The 20,551-nt window shown below is 37.1% G+C and overlaps 1 pseudogene; it reads right to left on the reverse strand.

The window, feature by feature from the left end:
- The window catches only part of LOC100432316 (flavin-containing monooxygenase 5-like), a 36,512-nt pseudogene extending 18,437 nt beyond the window's left edge, over positions 1-18,075 (reverse strand).
- Between the last annotated feature and the right edge of the window lie 2,476 nt (positions 18,076-20,551).

Here is a 20,551-nt window from a genome sequence, read left to right on the forward strand (position 1 = left end):
GCAAAATTAGATAAGTATGATAATTTTCTAATACAATGTATCTTTACCTTTCACAAGAACAGAAGAATGCAACTAGACCAGTAATAAAGCAAACAATGGAAAATGTGGTCTAGGAATTATTTCTAAAATAAGTGTGCAGTGCTAATGTCAATTTTATCAATTTTTTTACTTCAAATTTTCAAGTAACTTGAACTCCCCATTCTATTTAAGTCTATTTAAGTTGTTTCTGACCATAGAAAAGCACTAAACTTTCCTTATTCATTTTGTAAGGTTCGTATAAGCTTAATAACACAACAAAAATAGAAACAAAAGTGAAAACAAAAAGGAAAATCGCAGACCAATTGCATCTAAAGGAAAATCACATACCATCTAAAACCACATTCCATCTAAAGGAAAATCACAGACCAATTCCACCTATAAATTTAATATACCATTAAATTCTATCAAATAGAATTTAACGCTATATTGAAATAATTATACACAATAACCAAGTAGTCCTTATTTCTGGAAATTAAGAAATGCTTAGTATTTGGAAATATATTACTATAATTCATGCCATCAACAAATCAATGGTGAAAATTTCTATCATTTTAAAATATAGTCAAAAGGCACCTGCACATGTATGTTTATTGCAGCACAATTCACAATTGCAAAGATATGAAACCAACCTAAGTGCCCGTCCACCAATGAATGGATAAAGAAGATGTGGTACATATGTACCATGGAATACTACTCAGCCATTAAAAAGAATGAAATAATGTCTTTTGCAGTAACTTAAATGGAGCTGGAGGCCATTAGTCTAAGTGAAGTAACTCAGCAATGGAAAACCAAATACCGTATGTTTTTACTTATAAGTGAGAGCTAAGCTATGAGTACACAAAGGCAGACAGAGTGATATTATGAGCTATGGAGACTGAGAAGGGGGAGGGAGGGATTGGGAGGTGAGGAATAAAAAAACTACATATTGGGTACATGTACATTATTCAGGTGATGGGTGCACTAAAATCTCAGACTTCACCACTATACAATTCACCCCTGTAACGAAAAACCACTTGTACCCCAAAAACTATTGAAATAAAAAATAAAACTAAGAAAAAAAATGGCCAAAAGGCACTGGATGAAATTAAACATACATTTCTTTGCATAAGATAGGAACAGAAGGATACTTTCTCAGCCTCCAGTAGACAGTATTGTACTTTTAATGGTGAAACACTAGAGGTGATCTCAACAAAATCAGTAACAAAGCAAGAATAGGTATAGTCTTCTCCATTATCTAAGATCATCCTGTAAGTTACAGCCAGGTAGTAATACCAGAAAAAAGAAATACATAAAAGGAAAGAAGAGTCTAAATTACAGTTATTTTCATGGTCCACTTAGCAAATCTAAGATAATCAAATAAATATTATAATCAGGAAAAATTTAAAGTAAAATGTTATTACAAAATAAATGTATATAAATCAGTAACTTTCCTAAAAACCCAAAGTAATCAGACAGAAAATACAAAGGGAAAATCTATTTTAGCAAAAAAAAAAATGAATAAGTATAGACTTAAGTAGAGACATGAGATCATAGGAAAAGTAAATGATATTTACATGTCATATTTAGTCTTACAGTTTATACTGTTGGCTTAGTTATGAAATTATAATAATGGTATTTTAGCATCTCTTCCAAAATTCCCCTAAGGATGCTCTTAGAATGCAAGTTTATTACAAAGTGCACAAAGTAGGTGTTTAACAACTTGAAATGAATGTACATCATCTTAAGTTACTCTTCACTTAATTATACATTTGAAAAGTATTTTTCTTTAGATTCTGAATTTGGCTAATTTCTCAAGTAGTTTTTGCGATCTCACTTCTCACAGTGAATAAAGTTTCTTGACATTTCTCACTTTTGGAGATTGCTCATTGCATAGATTTTTTATTTTTATTTATTTATTTTTTTTGAGACGGAGTTTTGCTCTTGTTGCCCAGGCTGGAGTGCAATGGCGCGATCTTGGCTCACTGCAACCTCTACCTCCCGGGTTCAAGTGATTCTCCTGCCTCAGTCTCCCCAGTAGCTGGGATTACAGGCAAGAGCCACCATGCCTGGCTAATTCTGTATTTTTAGTAGAGACAAGGTTTCTCCATGTTGGTCAGGCTGGTCTCGATCTCCTGACGTCAGGTGATCTGCCTACCTCGGCCTCCCAAAGTGCTGGGATTACAGGCGTGAGCCACCATGCCCAGCCTTCATTGCATAGATTTAATATTCTGTGGCTGATCAACAAATGATGAGAGTTATGTTCCATAGCCAGGCATTTTTATACGTGAACCTCATGTACATTTTTCACAATGAACTAAAATTATCTTAGGAGATCTCATTTAGGGGTAAAGTACATAATGAGAAAAATCAAGCATCTCGGTCTAAGTAGGCTTCATTTACTTAAACCAACAATTAAGTTTCTTACTCTTTTGCCATTTTCTTTTTCCTCCTGTTGATGTCAGCTATCATGGCACTTGTGGAGGGTAATTTTTTCAGTCCTAAGGAAAAGAGATAGAAATACGAGGATTGTCAGGAAGGCTAGAGAAAGCAAGTGAATGAAAACAGTGGTTTTGAAAGAACACAGTTATAATAATCAGGTCTTTATGGAACATATAACCAAAGCCCTTTATAAAAAAAAATTCTCAAGGAAGATATTTTCCTTTCTATCATTCTTGGGTTGTCAGGAAGGGAAGTTAACCTTCCCTTAAGAGAAGTATGTTTGGAGTTGTTTCTCAGTTTAAATCTGCAACCAAAATTCTTAAATATTAAGAATTCCCTTGATATAATTTTTAATTTCCCATAGATCTTCAAACTGTACTGTGATCTGCCTCAAAAGTCCCTCTCATTATGTGAATAGGCCCTGGCATTGATCTTACGTCTCAAAAATGATTTTTCTCAGTCCTCAGAGCAATTGGAAAAATCTCAGTTCTCACTTATACATTCATGAAGTATATAGTGATAGAGAATTTCTCAAGATTGCAATAACTATATTTGTTAAAAAGAAAAGCAAGTAATAAAAAAGAAGATGGTGTATGAGTGCATGTGTGGTTTTGTGGGGAGAGAGGACACGACAAAGGTTAGAGGGGGAAAAGACAATAAATCAGGGTAACAGAACAAAGAGAGGCAGGCCCATCAACTTCTAAATTATTCCCCTCATTGCTTCATCAGCTGCACGTATCTGTTGTTACAAAAGTAGTACCTATTCATGAATACTGTTAAATGTCTTACAAAACATAATACATTGGTTGAGTATGCAAGACATCAAAGGAACGGACTTGCAGAATAGAAAGGCAACCTAGTACATTAAAATGTTATTTTATACATAAGCATACCTTGTGAAGCAGCAATTATTTTCCTCGGTATATACCCCACAGAAATATGTGTATTCAACAAAAGACATGTATTAGATTGTTCAAGGCATCACTTTTTACAATAACTCTAAATGCCCATCAAGGTGGAATGGGTGATTGTGGAGATATATATAGATATATATACAAATCCATATCTACAATGGTTAAGTATATGAAATGCTATATAGTAGTGAAAATAAATTAGTACAAAATATGGATGAATCGCGCAAATATCAAGTTGAGTGAAAGAAGCCAAACAATACAACACACACTGTGAAAAAAATTGAAAAGTGAAAATGAACTGCTGCTATTAGAAATGAAAATAGTGGTTACTCTTGGTCATGCTGGGGACAGAAAAAACTGCAGGGGGAGCCTCTGAGTGCTAGTCATCTTGAGTTTTTTGTTGTTGTTGTTATATATATTTTTAAACTAAATGATGGTTGAGTAGGTGAGTGTGTGCTCAATTTGTGAAAATTCAGTAAGCTAAACATTCATGGCATGGTACTTTTCTATGTATATATTATACTAAAATAAATCTTTAAAAATGTTTATTTTAAAAAACGCAATCAGGTACAGGTAGCTAAATCCAGTAAGCATGATAAGTGACTTTGTAACTATTCTCTTTTATGTCTACCATCATATTATCTATTTGTCATCTTTCAACATTCCATTGGTATTTACTGGTGCTCATATTTCCAGGCATGGATTCATAGCAGAAGTCAGCAAAGAAAATGTATACTTGCTAGAAGAAAGAGGAGCAAGATATGTATATGGAAACCAACATATCTACCTAAAGTAGTGATATACCGTAGATATTTTTAAATGAGAATAAAATGTGTTATTATTAGAAATGACTTCACTGAGGGAATAACCACATGGCTTTAGAAAGTGAACGATGTAAGATAGACAAACAACATAAGCCACTTAGATATGAGCTCTGGCCTCAGTGTACAGCAGTACATCTTTTAAATTCTTGACTTGTCTAATTGATAATTTTATGTCTCAAATGTAAAGGATTCAGTGAAGGTATCTACTATTTCTACCACATTTTGACTCATCAGGGAAGAACTGTCTGGTGATGTATCCTGATTAGATACAATTCTGATTAATCAGAATTGTATCTCATTAATCAGATCATGGAGAACTTGATAACAATTATTTAGGAATCCGAGGGAAACTTCTCCAGACAACTTAATCAATTTACTGTGGTTAGCAGAAACTACAATGCAATTCTATCAAACTTGATCCTGATTTCTTTCTTTCTTCTTGTTTTTTGTTTTTCACTCCCTGGGTTCAAGCAATTCTCCCACCTCAGCCTCCCAAGTACTTGAGATTACAGGCATGTGCCACCATGCCCAGCTAATTTTTGTATTTTTAGTAGAGACAGGATTTCACCATGTTGGCCAGGCTGGTCTCAAACACCTGACCTCAAGTCATCTGCCTGCCTCAGCCTCCTAAAGTGCTGGGATTATAGGCGTGAGCCACCATGCCCAGCCCTGATTTCTTTCTGATACCAATTTTATTTTGCTCTGAAGCATCAAAGGTAAGGACTTTGGAAATGAGTCAAGAATATGAGCCAAATACTTGGAGTTGTCCAACAAAGTAAAATAACTTCACAACCTTTCTGAAATACTTTCATAAGTATATTCTCCCTTGTTTGTTTTCCTACCTTCTCTATTTTCTGTTTCCTTAAAGCCTTATGATAAATTAGCTTTCTACTGGAAATAAGTGAATGGATACAAAATACCAAAATGTAACCTGATTATAATTTTATGTGTTTTTATAATTCCTTGAATGCTTTTCTTTTAATAGGATTCTCTTAGAAGTGGAAAATCAAAATTCTAGATAGTCCCAACGTAGTCCGTTTTTAATGGTGAAATTTCAGGCACTTTAATAGAGTAAGGGAGAAGATGTATTGAACAGAAGACCTTCTGAGTGCTCTTAAAGTCTAGTGTATAATTAAGAACCTACTTTGCTCATGCAGAAGACCACCACTTACCCTCGCTTGCACAGTGCATCGGATCTGGAGTTCTGAAATGGGAATGATGGCTCCCACTGGCTGGAGAATGCCAATGAAGCTAGGTTAGTGTTGGTTTCTCCAGCTGAGGAGGGAACATAAATTTGAACATGGAGTACTGGCTGTCCAGGATTGCTGAGTCATCCTCCAAGAAAGGGAAAGACAAGGTGTAGCCTGTGGCAAAGATGACAGCATCAATGTTCTTTTCAGTGCCATCCTCAAAGATGACTGATGTTGTGGTGAACTCTCTCACTTCTGGTTTCGTCAGGACTCTTCCAGAAATTATGTGGTTAGGCAGATCATCACTCACAGTAGCCTGATGGCTGAGAAATCTGCATGGTAAAGAGTATAACATCAAGAAGGGAGTATAAATTTTCTTCATAAACAAGTTGTGGTTGGCAAATGCTCAGGAAATCACCATAGTATTTTAACAATTTTTCATATTCTATATTGGCATCCCTGAAAAGGTGATACAGTTTATTGGTTACAAATGATTTTCAGAGTCAGAATTAGACTAATAATGGTCCTGTCACTTACTAGTTGTGAGACCTTGGAAAAATCTCATAACATTTCAGTCTCGGATTCCCAATCTGTAAAACGATAATAATAATATAACAATCAGATGAGATTGTGAAACTCAGGTGATAATACACCCGATTAATTTTAGCTAAATATACTTTTAGCTAATAGTATTTTTTTTCCAGGAATAAAGCTTTTTGATTCTTAACATATGTAGTTTCACTCAATATAATGTAAATATGAACACCAGCTGGTCATTAATATTTTTCAAGGGCCTGTAAGGTGCAACTGTGTGCTTTTAAGAGTGAATCTTCATTGGAAAAACTTATGTTCAGTGACACACAGATCTTTGGTAATTGTAATTTAGTACTTGAGCTATAAATTAGTAGCAAGAAGTCATATTTTCAGTTCTACTTTACTATTAATACACGTCTTTCATCTTCTGAATACTTTTTCCTCAGGAAAGAACCTGGAGTCACACATCCAACATCAGTTAGTCATAAAGCTATGTATGCTTTTTCTTCCAGATACTTCTTAATACTATTTTTTTATTTTCACTGCTTTAGTTCAAGCTTTTATCTTTTGCCTAGGGTGTTTTTAAATTTTTTTAATAAAGGAAGCTGTGTAGGGAGAAAAGGGAAGAGGACCAAGAATAGATACACGGATAACATCAAGTTTTGACGCACAAGTGGGGAAAAGGGAGCAAGAAAGAAAATAGACGAAAAGTGGTAACAGAGATGAAAGAACAAGAGGAGGAAGATATGGGATGAGAGGACTGGATAAGGTCAGAGAACTGGCTAGCGTGTAGTGGGATGAGAGTGTAAAAGGAAGAGGCTGCAATCACAGAATGGGCCCTGGAATGACATCCGGATACACTGTAGTTCTGGGTGATAAGTTCCAGGACGGCCATGGGTGTGGATGACTCAAGTGGAGTGGACATGAGACCAGTGCAGTTGAGGAAGTCGAGGGGCTGCACTGCATGGGTATTGAGTAGTCATACATACAGACATTGAAATTGTCCTGGTTGACAATAGGTTTGAGGGTGACAGTCATGCCCTCCAGAGGAATCACAGTTTTGAATCTGGGAGTGAAGAGGAAGTGGTTAAGATGATAGTGAAAGAGGAACCAGAGGGTGGCATAGTTAGATGGTGTGAGTCTCAAATAAAACAAGTATTAAAGTTTGTCTCTACTCCCCTACTCCCAACCCCCCACATCTTTTTCTCAGTAGAGCCTTAGGAGAATGACCATAAGTTACTAGTAGGAAGGAAATAACTTGAATATTCTCTATCCAACTAAATGCTACCAAGTATTAGAATGGTACCCTTTAATTCTTATTTCTTAAGTATAGCTTATAGATTCTGCTTGGTCTAGTAGGTTTGAAATACTGTTTATTTGTTTTAAATCCTAGACCTTACCAGTGTTGAGGCTGTAGCCCATAATTGTCATGGTTAAACCTTGCATTTTATTTATTTTCTACCCATCTGTTGATCACGAGTTTGGGGAAATTTTTTTCCATTATTCTACTATAATGAGTGAAGAGTGTGATATCAAGGGGATTCCCATTATCCCAAACCCGGTTCCATATCCATGCACCTGGTCTTGTACTGAGGAAAACCTGTAGAAGAGAAGTTGTTGCCAAATTACCATTTTATTTCTTATTACTGTTATCTCAGAAGCTCAGATGCATTTTTTTCTAAACTGTCAAGGGAATATAATTAACTTCTCATATTATCTCATCCCCCCTCCCTGATTCTCTTCCTCCTCTTTCACTCTATACATTTCTCAGGTCCAATTATTTAAAGTCATTTTAATTATTTTATTGTTTTTTCTGTTTCCATTTTAATGTTCACTTAACAGCTGTGCTGAATATCTGGAATCCCTTAGGTCTCAGAATGTGGGAAAAAAAGTTAACATGAATAATTTATTATGTTGAGAGCTACAAGTTAGTATCCAGATTCCTTCTCATTTCTATCATTCTACAATTTAGACTGATGGAAAAATATATGGATGCAAAGACTGAGATAACAACAAAAATACAGGCTGGGCATGGTGGCTCATGCCTGTAATCTTAGTGCTTTGGGAGGCTGAGGCAGTAGGATCACCTGAGCCCAGGAGTTCAAGATTGCAGTGAGCTACAATAGTGCCACTGCATTCTAGCCTGGGTGACAGAGAGAGACCATGCCTCTATTAAGAAAACAAACAAACACCACCAACAAAACATGCACACACACACACACAAATCAAAAATGCAATGTGAAAATGCACATCTTGAATTTTTTCACATTTACAAATGGAAAATTTAAAGTGAAAAGTACGAAGTCCATGAAAAATAGAGGATACATTTTTAAAATTCTCTATTTTGAATTATTTAACTGAGATTTTAAAAAGGCTACTGAGTTTTTAATGAAAATAAAATCACTAGCTTGTGAGGTCTTTAATCTCAGAGATTATGACTCATTTATCATTATATCTTGCATACAATGCTTGGCAGGGGTAAGATGGCACTCAGAATGGTTGATTGAATTTCATTCACACAGAAGATTTAAGTACTGGAAATCTTGTGTCTTCTTCCTGGAAATCCGAAATCAAAAATGAAAATTAATTTTGAATTTTGAAAAGTAATCTCTCTATGCTCTTTAGGGGTCAAAAACATTCCCTGCAAAGAAAAAAATAGCTCATTTTTTTCCTACTTTTCATTTTTTTCAGTCAGTGGGCGCCCACAGAATTTCCACCCTATTCCTTGCTCATGTATCAGCAGTGCATTTTTACTCAGCTTGTGTATATATTTCTCTGTTTAAATGTTATTTCCAGTATGAAAATTTGGCATTTTCTGTAAAATTCATTTCAGTTTGAAAGTTTCCATCTCTCTAGCGTAGCTGCACCTCGATAATTCCCATTATCTGACTCTAGTTTGATTGCTATCTTTCACAATTTCAGTGCATTATGGTATGGGAGGGTACCATTATTTTGGTTTTCTACATTCTTTCACTCATGGTGAAAAGTCAGAAGAAGAAAGTGCTTTTACCAGGTTGGAGAGCAGCAGTCAAGGTTGGGAGTAGCAAAAGCCTAGACTCACCACGGTCGGTGCTTTGTAGATATCAAGGTTACACCAAGAACAGAATCAGTTTAGAATGTCAAACCTGTTCAGCAACATGACTGATCTCACCAGCCACATCTGCTCCAGAATTCTCAATGCTGACCACAACCACTGTCTTCCCCACAAAATTGTCGAGATGCTTGTATGCCTAGGTGTGGAGATATGGACCTTGGAAGTTCTTGATCCCTATAAGGAAAGGGTAGAATCTCTCAAATCACAAACAGAAATAGGAAAGACTGTTTCAGAAAATTTATTTCTAAACTTGAAGTATATGTTACTTAAATCCCTTTCTTTGTTGGTTGGTCAGTTGCTGCCAATGTTGCAAAATGAGATTATCCAAGGAATGAAATATCCAATGGCAGAGATGATATGCCTAAGACGAAAATCAGAGCATATTAATGTTTCCTTTTAAAAATCCAGCTTTAAATCTGCTCAATATGATGACTTGTCACTTTAGGAGGTATTACCTTTTCCTTACTCTCTACTGATTCATGAGGAACTGTTCTTCTATTTTTATGACTCCATAAATTGATTTAAAAAATATGTAAAGATACTTAGCAATATAGAGCAGTGTTGTCTAAAAGAAATATAATTCAACCACATATGGAATTTTAAATTTTCTAGTAGTAATATGAAAAAAGTAGAAAAAAGATATTAACTTTAATAATATATTTTATTTAACCCAACAAAATCTAAGATGTTATCAGTATATAATTGATATACAAAGGTTCTTTTAATTTTTAATTTTTTATACTTTATTATCAATTAATTGCTTTAGGCAGGTGAGTTCTTACACACTCCTTAGTGGATTCAGACTTCCATGGCCATTGTCCTGCTTACAAAGGTATTATTGACATATTTTTTACATTTTCACTATGTCGTCAAAAGCTGGTGTGTATTTTACACTGAAATTACATCTCAATTCCTATTAGCCACATTGCAAATGCTCAGTAGCAACATCTTGCTAGCAGTGACTAAGACGGTGCAAGTCTAGAGTAACAGAAATTTCAAAACATCTTTAAAGAATTTGGCCTGGCCGGGTGGCTCACGCCTATTATCCCAGCACTTTGGGAGGCTGAGGTGGGCGGATCACGAGGTCAGGAGTTCGAGACCAGCCTGGCCAACGTGGTGAAACCCCGTCTCTACTAAAAATACAAAAATTAGCCAGGCATAGTGGCATGTGCCTGTAATCCCAGCTACTCAGGAGGCTGAGGCAGGAGAATCGCTTGAATCTGGGAGGCGGCGGTTGCAGCAAGCCGAGATGGCACCATTGTACTCCAGCCTGGGCAACAGAGAGAGACTCCGTCTCAAGAAAAAAAAATTATTATTTTTCAAAAATATTACATAGTATTTCAAAAAGAAAAAGTAAAATTTCAAAAATATTAAATAAAAAATTGTCACATATTTTATCATTCATTGAGTCTTGTAATGACCTCCAAAATATTTCCTAAATTTTTCTCCTCCTTTTGAGTCCTACTACCATTACTTTACTAGAGGCTTTCACCATCTCTTTAATGGACGATTAAAAAACCCTCTTTATTGATGTTCCTGCTTTGTCCCCCTCTTCCGTATCAATTAATATTCCACATCACTGCAAGACTGATGTTTACAAAATAAAAGTATAATCATGTACCTGCCCCTCCAAACATATAAACACACACACACACACACACACACACACACACACTGCAGTGGTCTTTTATTGACTCCTACATGTCTCTCCCTGCACAATCACCTGCTTCAGGAACATCAAGTGAGTGTCGTTCCCTGAGCTCCTGTGACTATTTCACATGCTATTGCTTTTCTTGTTATTACTTACTCTTCCTGGAATGCCTGCTCCCAGACCTTGGTTTGCCTGAGGAATCTTAGTTTCTAGTTCAAGTGTTATATTTCTATTATCAGATCTTTCCTGGCTATTCCAGAAAGTTGCCACACCCTCTTTTTTTAAATCCCTACTGTATCATGTAAACAGTTCTGTCCAATGCTGTAATACTGCAGATATTATGATTCTTAGAATGTAAAGATTTTGCTTGTACACTCATCAGTTAAATACCTGGGAAATCCTTTAAGGGCAAACACTTTTAATTGTAATAGCCACTGCAAATCATGATCCCATCAAAGACATAGGTTTTCTGCTTCCCATCGGTTTCTACCACAACATCGCACTGGCCAGAGGATGAAAAATCTGGGTGCTTCCTCACTCTGCACACCTTTGACTGGGAACAAAGAAACAAAGATAGCCTTGGTTTTAGAGCATTGTTCTCAATCTTCCATTTTTCCCCCAATTCTGTGTCTTAACAAATAAAATAGGTGGTGCCTTTTATATTCAGAGTTTCTGGATCTTTAGGAATTTTGTTCACATAAATGTTCTAAAATGATCCCTTTCCAGACATCAAGGTACCTTAGAGAAAAAAACACATTAATTTTTCCCTATAACTTATGTTCTCTATTTAATAAAATTAACTGAAAACTAGATTTTAGGTTCAAATAATGAGACAATGCTTTTCTTCTGGTGGGAAAACTAATATAAGATTCACTAATCTTGAGACTAATAGAAGACATGCTATTTCTCTCTGAATTGTAATGGAAAATGCAAATTGAAAATACGCCTTAGTTTTCTCTGGCTTACACAAGCTTTGCCTTCAACAGTCTGTAGGTGATGAGCATACTTTTCATTCCTTACCAGAAACTGGATGTGCTTGGTAAGGTGAAAGTGCCTGGTGTACATCCTGAGATCCTCCATCATTTTGGAATTGTGCAAATAGTTGGGATAATGATCAGGGAAAGGGTAGTCGCTGAAGGCTGTCATCTCCTTTGAAGTGTTGCAGGTCATAGATTTGTATATCCCAGGCCTTCCACTTTCAGGTGTTTCCTGTGGGAAACAGCAAACCCATGGCTTTCAGGATTCAGTAGCACAACATAGAATGGTTAGGTATGATCAGACAGGTGGTTTTAGGCTTATTTTTCCTTGAAAAAATGTACTTGACAGTCAGTTTACTGTAATATTGCCCAACAGGAACAATGGAGGCATTGGACTCATTTCTCTACAAAGGGAACTCTTCATAGTTCAGAATTTTGCTTATAATGACAGACCTAAATTAATACCAGTAATTACATTATAACTTAACAGGAGGAAGATTATAGATACTAAAATGCAGCATAACAAACAAAATTAAAACAGACAAAAAGGGGTTGAGAAGAGAAACTTCCAAAGGGTAAAAAAGACGTCACAACTAAAAGAATTTGGATTAAGAGAAGCCCCTGGAAAAAAGCACTATGAGAGCTGAGAGAAAAAAAATCATGCAAATATGATGTATATTAAAATGTTAAGGGATAGGCTGGCGCGGTGGCTCACGCCTGTAATCCCAGCACTTTGGGAGGCCTAGGAGGGCGGATCATGAGATCAGGAGATCGAGACCACGGTGAAACCCCCTCTCTACTAAAAATACAAAAAATTAGCCGGGCGTGGTGGCAGGCGCCTGTAGTCCCAGCTACTTGGGAGGCTGAGGCAGGAGAATGGCGTGAAGCTGGAAGGCGGAGCTTGCAGTGAGCCGAGATTGCGCCACTGCACTCCAGCCTGGAGAGACAGAGCGAGACTCAGTCTCAAAAAAAAAAAAAAAAAGAAAAAAGAAAAAAGTTAAGGGTTAAAAACAAAAAGTATTAGATAAATATGTTGAATACTTAAGAGAAAAAAGGCTGCTTTTTTAAAAAAATGAATTATACTTCAAGAAGACTTTTTTTTTTACTTATACTTTCTATTTTTATTATTATACTTTAAGTTCTAGGGTACATGTGCACAACGTGCAGGTTTGTTACATATGTATACATGTGCCATGTTGGTGTGCTGCACCCATTAACTCCATCACTTACATTAGGTATATCTCCTAATGCTATCCCTCCCCACTTCCCCCAACCCACGACAGGCTTTGGTGTGTGATGTTCCCCACCCTGTGTCCAAGAGTTCTCATTGTTCAATTCCCACCTATGAGTGAGAACACCCGGTGTTTGGTTTTCTGTCCTTGCAATAGTTTGCTGAGAATGATGGTTTCCAGCTTCATCCATGTCCCTCCAAAGACATGAACTCATCCTTTTTTATGGCTGCATAGTATTCCATGGTGTATATGTGCCACATTTCCTTAATCCAGTCTATCATTGTTGGACATTTGGGTTGGTTCCAAGTCTTTGCTATTGTGAATAGTGCCACAATAAACATACGTGTGCATGTGTCTTTATAGCAGCATGATTTATAATCCTTTGGGTATATACCCAGTAATGGGATGGCTGGGTCAAATGGTATTTCTAGTTCTAGATCCTTGAGGATTCACCACATTGTCTAGTTTACAGTCCCATCAACAGTGTAAAAGTGTTCCTATTTCTCCACATCCTCTCCAGCACCTGTTGTTTCCTGACTTTTTAACGATTGACATTCTAACTGGTGTGAGATGGTATCTCATTGTGGTTTTGATTTGCATTTCTCTGATGGCCAGTGATGATGAGCATTTTTTCATGTGTCTGTTGGCTGCATAAATGGAAGACATTATTTTTAAGAGTACGCTTACTTCTATTCATCTGGGATACTATCCATGATATAAAACCTATTGCTTTAAGCTATGCATGAGTATAATCATGATTACACACACCTTTCTTGGTACAGGTAGTTTTTTCAGCATCCATTAGACAACACAAAGCAACGTAAAGAGGATGATTCTATGGTAGAGAGGAAAATGTTAGAACCAGAATTCAGGAGATCTTAAGTCTTATTACCAAGTGTGCTAGAGGATGGATAACTATACAGAATTTCTGAGTTTTAGCTTTCTCATCTGTAAAATTTGCATACTGATACCCCAAGTATTCCATATGGGGTGGTTGGGGGGATAAAAGTGAATAGGATTGTGGAAGCACTTCAAAAAATTTCAGGTTTATATGAATGTAAGATATCACTACTTGGAAAGGAACACTTAAAGAATATCTAAGTTATATGTCATCAGAGTTCTATTTCCTAGTTAGAAAGAAAACACTTCTCTCATAGTATACAGATACATCAGAGTTTATGAGAATGTTTATTAATTACCTCATATCTCCACAGTCCTCCAGTCTCATTGCTTTTTTCAAAACATACAGGTTCGAGTCCCTCCTCCAAGCAGCTCTTAATGGCACCTAATCCGCTGACCCCAGCGCCAATCACTGCATTTTTTTTTCTCTTGCATGGTCTGTTGAATAAAGAAGACATTCAGTTTTGTTTTGGCAGACAAGATCAAGGTTTACTGCCATGTCAGTGTCCCCTTTTATTTAGCATAATCATCATTTCCCTCGATAGAGGTTTGCTTGCTTCTAGTCTAGCTTATATTATTTTATTTTGGAATACATATATTTAGAGACCAGGCCTTTGGTCATTTTATTGGAATCATAAAATATTTGCCTCATTTAATCAAGACAAAATTTGCATGAATTTCAGCTGATTCAAAATCTTTTATTGTAGCTATATCTCAGATTTTGTACACTCTATTAAATTTTATTAGAATATAATTTTTATATAATAAAGGCAACTCTAGTATAGCCTGCTTACTAATAACTAAAAAAATGCTCAAAGTTGGCCAGAAATGTACATAGGAATGTCATGTTGGGTCCTAATTCGAAATCAGAATAGAAGCTGGCCTCTATAAGGCATTACTCTATTTCAACCTAATTAAGTCAGATTAATTATATTTTATCACTGCTGTATGGCAGTCCAGAAACAGAAAATATCAGACTTGTTAAACAACAATTTCTCTTGTCTTCCCATTTAGTATATTGACATAAATATTTTAGGGCTCTTGGTTTTGATGGCTGTAGTGAGCAGTTTCTTAAGAGAGTGTACTCATTTCTTGTTGCCTCAAAGCTAAACATCTCTCTCTACCTGGCTTTCAAGGCTCTTGGTAAATCTGGATTCACCCTATTACTTGATCTTAGTGCTCATTCTTTGACATCACCCTGCCATCTTGCATGTCATCCTTATACTACCCAACACAATGTGACCTTTTTATTTTAGTATCTTCCTGCCTGCTATTCCTTTTGTTCAGAAAGTCTTTTCCATATATACCCAATTACATCTATTTATCAAGACTCATTTCTGTCAATTGAGAGAAATGCTGTTGAAACTCAGGTGTTTTATTGTCTCTTTGAAGTTTTTCTCGACAATTTTAACTCTTTTTGACCTTCTTTTACCCATTCATACTTGGCAGTACACAATTTAAAACTTCACTACAGTTTTCTGTAATATTGCATTATTTCGGGTGTGCCATATTTCTTCTTCAACTTGATAGTGATGTTGTGAAGATAGGGACATCATCATTCTCTTCGAGTCCTCATCATAGTGCCAAAGGATAGCACAGGAACTCAATGACAGAGACGTGGGCTTAGTACTCATAAGGTCAAGCCCTTCTTAATTCAGTCTTGTTTTGATGAGAGGATTCCTGCTTTAGCCCCCAGGAGGGGTACATTTTGGGGGTATTACTCCTGGTTTTTCCTTCCTCTGTACCCTAATTCACTTCTCTTAGTGGGAGGACGAATGGCTTCTCTGATGGACAAGGTGTCAGATTTGCTGTCTATTGGATGACCTGAAGCAAGCCTGAAGCACTGCCCCCTCTCACTTAGCCTCTTTCTTCTGCCCTTCAGGGTGTGAAGTATACTTGTGGTCCTCCATGCATCTGGCTAGAGATGAGTGCTTTGAAGAATTTATTCTTCCAGGCAGCTTCCAAAGTCTAGGTTTAGGGAGAAGAAATAGGAATCTTATTCTAGTTATGGGGATGAGTCACATTCTCCAATCCAGCTTGATTGGGAAGACCTTGTCCTTTTGGCAATAAAACCGATGCTGTATTTTAATGCTCACTTTTCTTCTGTGTCCATTTTTTACTTAGTTAGAAACAGTGAGAAATATACATTTATATTGCTTGTACCTCCACATCCATAGCAGTTTTACATGCATTTTCTTCAAGGAAGTTTTATTTTCTTTTCTAATGTAGATATTCTATGTTCATTTACAAACGGAGCTAATAAGTAATTTAATCAGTGTAAAACAAACTCCCACTGCCTTAAATTTTATATCCACTTGATATCTAGAACATTACCTATTCACGTACAGTTATTATAGCTTATGAACTATTACAATGGACTCAGGAATGTTTTCCATTTTTTTTGTATCCCACAGTTAATACATATTTGCAAATTTAGAAAATCATAAACTGTCAAATTAAAAGAAAAAATAAAAATAAAAATTGCTTATTTCATCAACCCAGAGATTATACAGTATATATAGTTTTGGATTTCATCTCTCTCTCTTTCTCTCTCTGTGTATACCTATCTATATCTATCAATCTATATGTATTTTAAAATTTAATGTACTACTTATAGCATGTAACCTACTTTTTCATCTAACAGTTTTGTGAATATATTTCCATACACAGTTGGCTTTCTGTAACCGTGGGTTCCACATCTGTGGATTCAATAAACAATGGATCAAAAATATTCAGAAAAAAACCCAACAAAAATAACAATACAAAAATAAAAAATAATGCACAATACAGTACAACTATTTACATTGCATTTACCCTGTCTTAGGTATTATAAGCAATCTAGAGATGATTTAAAATATATGGAAGGATGTATATGGGAGGAAGTGTGTAGGTTATATACAAATACTATGCCATTTTGTATAAGAAACTTGAGGCCGGGCATGGTGGCTCACACCTGTAATCCTAGCACTTTGGGAGGCTGAGGCAGGTGGATCACGAGGTCAGGAGATCGAGACCATCCTGGCCAACACGGTGAAACCCCATCTCTGCTAAAAAATACATAAAATTAGCCGGGTGTGGTGGCAGACACCTATAGTCCCAGCTACTCGGGAGGCTGAGGCAGGAGAATGGCGTGAACCTGGGAGGTGGACCTTGCAGTGAGCGGAGATCGTGCCACTGCACTCCAGCCTGGGTGACAAAGCGAGACTCTGTCTCAAAAAAAAAAAAAAAAAAAAAAAAAAAAATAGGAAACTTGAGCATCCCAGGATTTTGGTATCTGAGAGAGTTCTGGAACCAATCTCCTGAGAATATTGAAGGCCAACTGTAAACAGGTACTAAAAAATATTTGTTAAATGAATTAATAAATTTTAATGGTGTAAAAATTTCCATTATATTGCACATTTTAGATTTTTCCAGATTTCTAGTATTATTAAAAAAATTCTTACTTTCCCAAAGCTTTTACTGAAATTTCAGGATATATTGTTGCTGTTGAAAGAGTGGTTAAACCAATGCAATAAAAGTTTATGGAGCAGAAGATGGAAGAAGGCAGAAAATTCAATAGACCTAGCTAACCACAGTCTTGTAATGTCACAAAGGAAGGGTCATCTAACTTATTGTCTTTGAGGAGGGGGAATCATCCCCTTCCTGGATTCTTGTGGGGTGCAGCTGTGCCATTGTTGATTTTCCTGTCCTGAGCCCCTCAGGTTGGGTTGCTAATGTACCAAGTGACTAGGTTGCAGGAGACAGTCTCCTCTCTTTGCTGGCCTATTCTCTGTGATGCCCCCAAGATGCCCTCTCGACTTCCTGAGGAACCTTGGTGTTGCCAGTGTGCCTTCCCATCCTCAGTCCTCTTTTATACTTAACCAGCCACTGGTTTTTTATGGAAGGGTAGGATCTTTGTACCTGCTCCTAGAAGAACCCAACCTTTTTTCTTGGAACGTGATCACGACAGATAAAGGTAGACTATTTCCACTTAACCGTTATAAATCATTTCTGAAGGAGATCTGTCCCTAATTCCCTGCTTTGGGGCTCTTTAGCATAAGAGAAGCTCCCTTGACAAATTTTGTCAGGAATCTGTGATGACAAAGCACTGCTCTCATTACCTAGGTGACGTGTTCCTTTCTCTGTTTATTAGGATTCTCCAGAGAGACAGAACCAATAGGAGATACACCCATATAAAGATATAGGTATAGATAGGCATATGAGAGGATATTTATTAGGGGAATTGGCTCACCTGATAGTGAAGGCTGAGAAGTTCCACAAGAGGCCATCTGCAAGATGGAGACCCTGGGATGCTGGTAGCATTGCTCAGTGTAAGTCTGAAAGCCTCAAAACCCAAGAAACCAATGGTATTAATCTCAGTTTGAGGCTGAAGGCCTATGAACCTTGGTGAGGGTCTGCTGGTGTAAGTCCTGGAGTCCAGAAGCTGGAGAACCTGGACTTCTGATGTCCAAGGGCATAAGAAGTGTGTTCCGGCTCTAGGAGAGAGAGAAAAGAATTCGCCTTTCCTCTGCCTTTTGTTTTATTTGAGCTATAGGCAATTGGGTGGTGGCCAACCACACTGCGGGTGGATCTTCTCCACTCCGTCCACCAACTCACATATCATGCCTCTATGGAAACATTGCCACAGACACATCCAGAAACAATGCTTTATCAGTTCTCTAGGTATTACTTAATTTAGTCAAGTTCACATTTGAAATCAACCATCACAAGTCCGTCCATTGTCCACTTGGCACCTATACAGATCTCCTTAAACCATATTTAATGTCCAAAAAAGGCAATAAAAAAGTAATAGTTCAGCCTAACATGATACAACTATCCTGTGTACAGCCAAAAATGTCCTAATACATTTGCTAAAAGAGGAAGTAAAGTTCCTGGGTGTATTTACTCTTCTTCTGATATCACATAACTTAAATACTATGAAGTAAAATTAACAGTGCTTAAATACTGATATAAAATCAGTAGATCATATTATATGATAAAGAAAAAAGAGGAATGAAACAAAGATATTTGCTTAATATGTGCATATATGCAATACATAAAAATGTATTCTTAACAAAAGAGGGAGAAAATACTCATGATAATTAACAGTTCTCATTTCTGTAACTGGTCATGTGGTCATAGGTAGTATTTACAGCTATCTTCTGCAATCCGTTCTGTATTTCCTTTGCCTTCAGCAAGCACCTCAGCTGGCCATGGTTCTTTACCTGGTAGGGTAGCCCAAACCTTTCCTGAAGAATTTGGACCACTTATAGTCTTGCCTGGATTGGGTTGTTGTAATTTTCCTTTCACCTTAATCACAGGGCATAGTAATACTAAGTGATTCCCTAAGGGATCTCCTATATTCCAGACATAGTCTTTCTTAACTCCAATTTCCTTTTGGAGGTTTGGATCAATCACTCCAGCCAACACTTTAACTCCCTTTGTAGCCTGTTGGCTTAGAGACATGAGAAGCCAAAATGGCTGGGTGGCAGGCTTAACTTCCAGTTCAATGTAATCATTGTTGTATTTCTCTCCAGGGCTAAGATCTGTAGGCCAGCAGGGCATGAAGTTGCAAGAACAGGAATTTTTGTTAGTGGTCTACTATGAGTAGTGGTGAGTTGTCTCACTTCCATTTTTTCCCTTTGATGCTTGGACCTGTGAATCTTGGCTATAAGAGAAATAGTTCTATACATTTGATGCTGGTTCAGAGCATATACAGCTTTCTAGAGAACTTTGCTCCAGCTCTGTGAAGTATTGTCACCTAGCTGGCACTAACTGTGACTCTGAGAAACCATTGCACTGTTCTATGAAGCCTGCTGCTTCAGGATGATGGGGGTACATGGTAAGATCAGTGGATTCCATGAGCATGAACCCTTCTCCCAAAAATGAGCATGGCATACTTCTTTGGCTGTGAAATGAGTTCCTTGGTCAGAAGCAATGCTGTGTGGAATACCATGATGGAGGATAAGGCATTCCATAAGTCTGCAAATAGTAGTTTTGACAGAAGCATTGTGCGCAAGGAAGGCAAATTTATATCGAGAGTGGCTATTCCAATAAGGACAAAACACTGCTCCTTCCATGATGGAAGCAGTCCAATGTTATCAACCTACTGTGACACAGCTGGCTGATCACCCCAGGAAATGGTGCCATGTCAGAGGTTCAGTGTTGGTCTCTGCTGCTGGCAGATTGAATACTCAGCAATTAAGGTAGCCAGGTCATTGTTGATGAGTGAAAGTTCATGTTGCTGAAACCATGCATAGTCTCCATCCTTCCAGCTTGACCACTTTGTTCAGTGACATTAGGTGTAACCAACCAAGATCATTATATTCCTTAATTTTCCACAAATGTTTGAAAGTATTATATAAAGAGTTATCAAGTTCCTTGCCTCCTATAAGTGGTTGATTAAGAGTATCAAATACAAGCTGGCTCATACCTGTAATCCCAGCACTTTGGGAGGCCAAGGTGGGCAGATCACTTGAGGTTAGGAGTTTGAGACCTGCCTGGCCAACATGTTGAAACCCTGTCTTTACCAAAATATAAAAAATACAAATACAAAAATTAGCCAGATGTGGTGGCTTGCACCCGTAGTCCCAGCTACTTGGGAGGCTGAGGCACGAGAATCACTTGAACACAGGAAACGGAGGTTTCAGTGAGCTGAGATTGTGCCACTGCACTCCCACCTGGGCAACAGAGTGAGACCTTCTCTCAAAAAAAAAAAAAGCAGTATCAAATACAGTTATTTTGCATAGCTCTATAATAGCTCACACTGCGGACTATTAGTGCTTTCTGTACTATTAGG

Source organism: Pongo abelii, chromosome 1, assembly GCF_028885655.2.
Source record: "Pongo abelii isolate AG06213 chromosome 1, NHGRI_mPonAbe1-v2.0_pri, whole genome shotgun sequence".
Lineage (NCBI taxonomy): Eukaryota > Metazoa > Chordata > Mammalia > Primates > Hominidae > Pongo > Pongo abelii.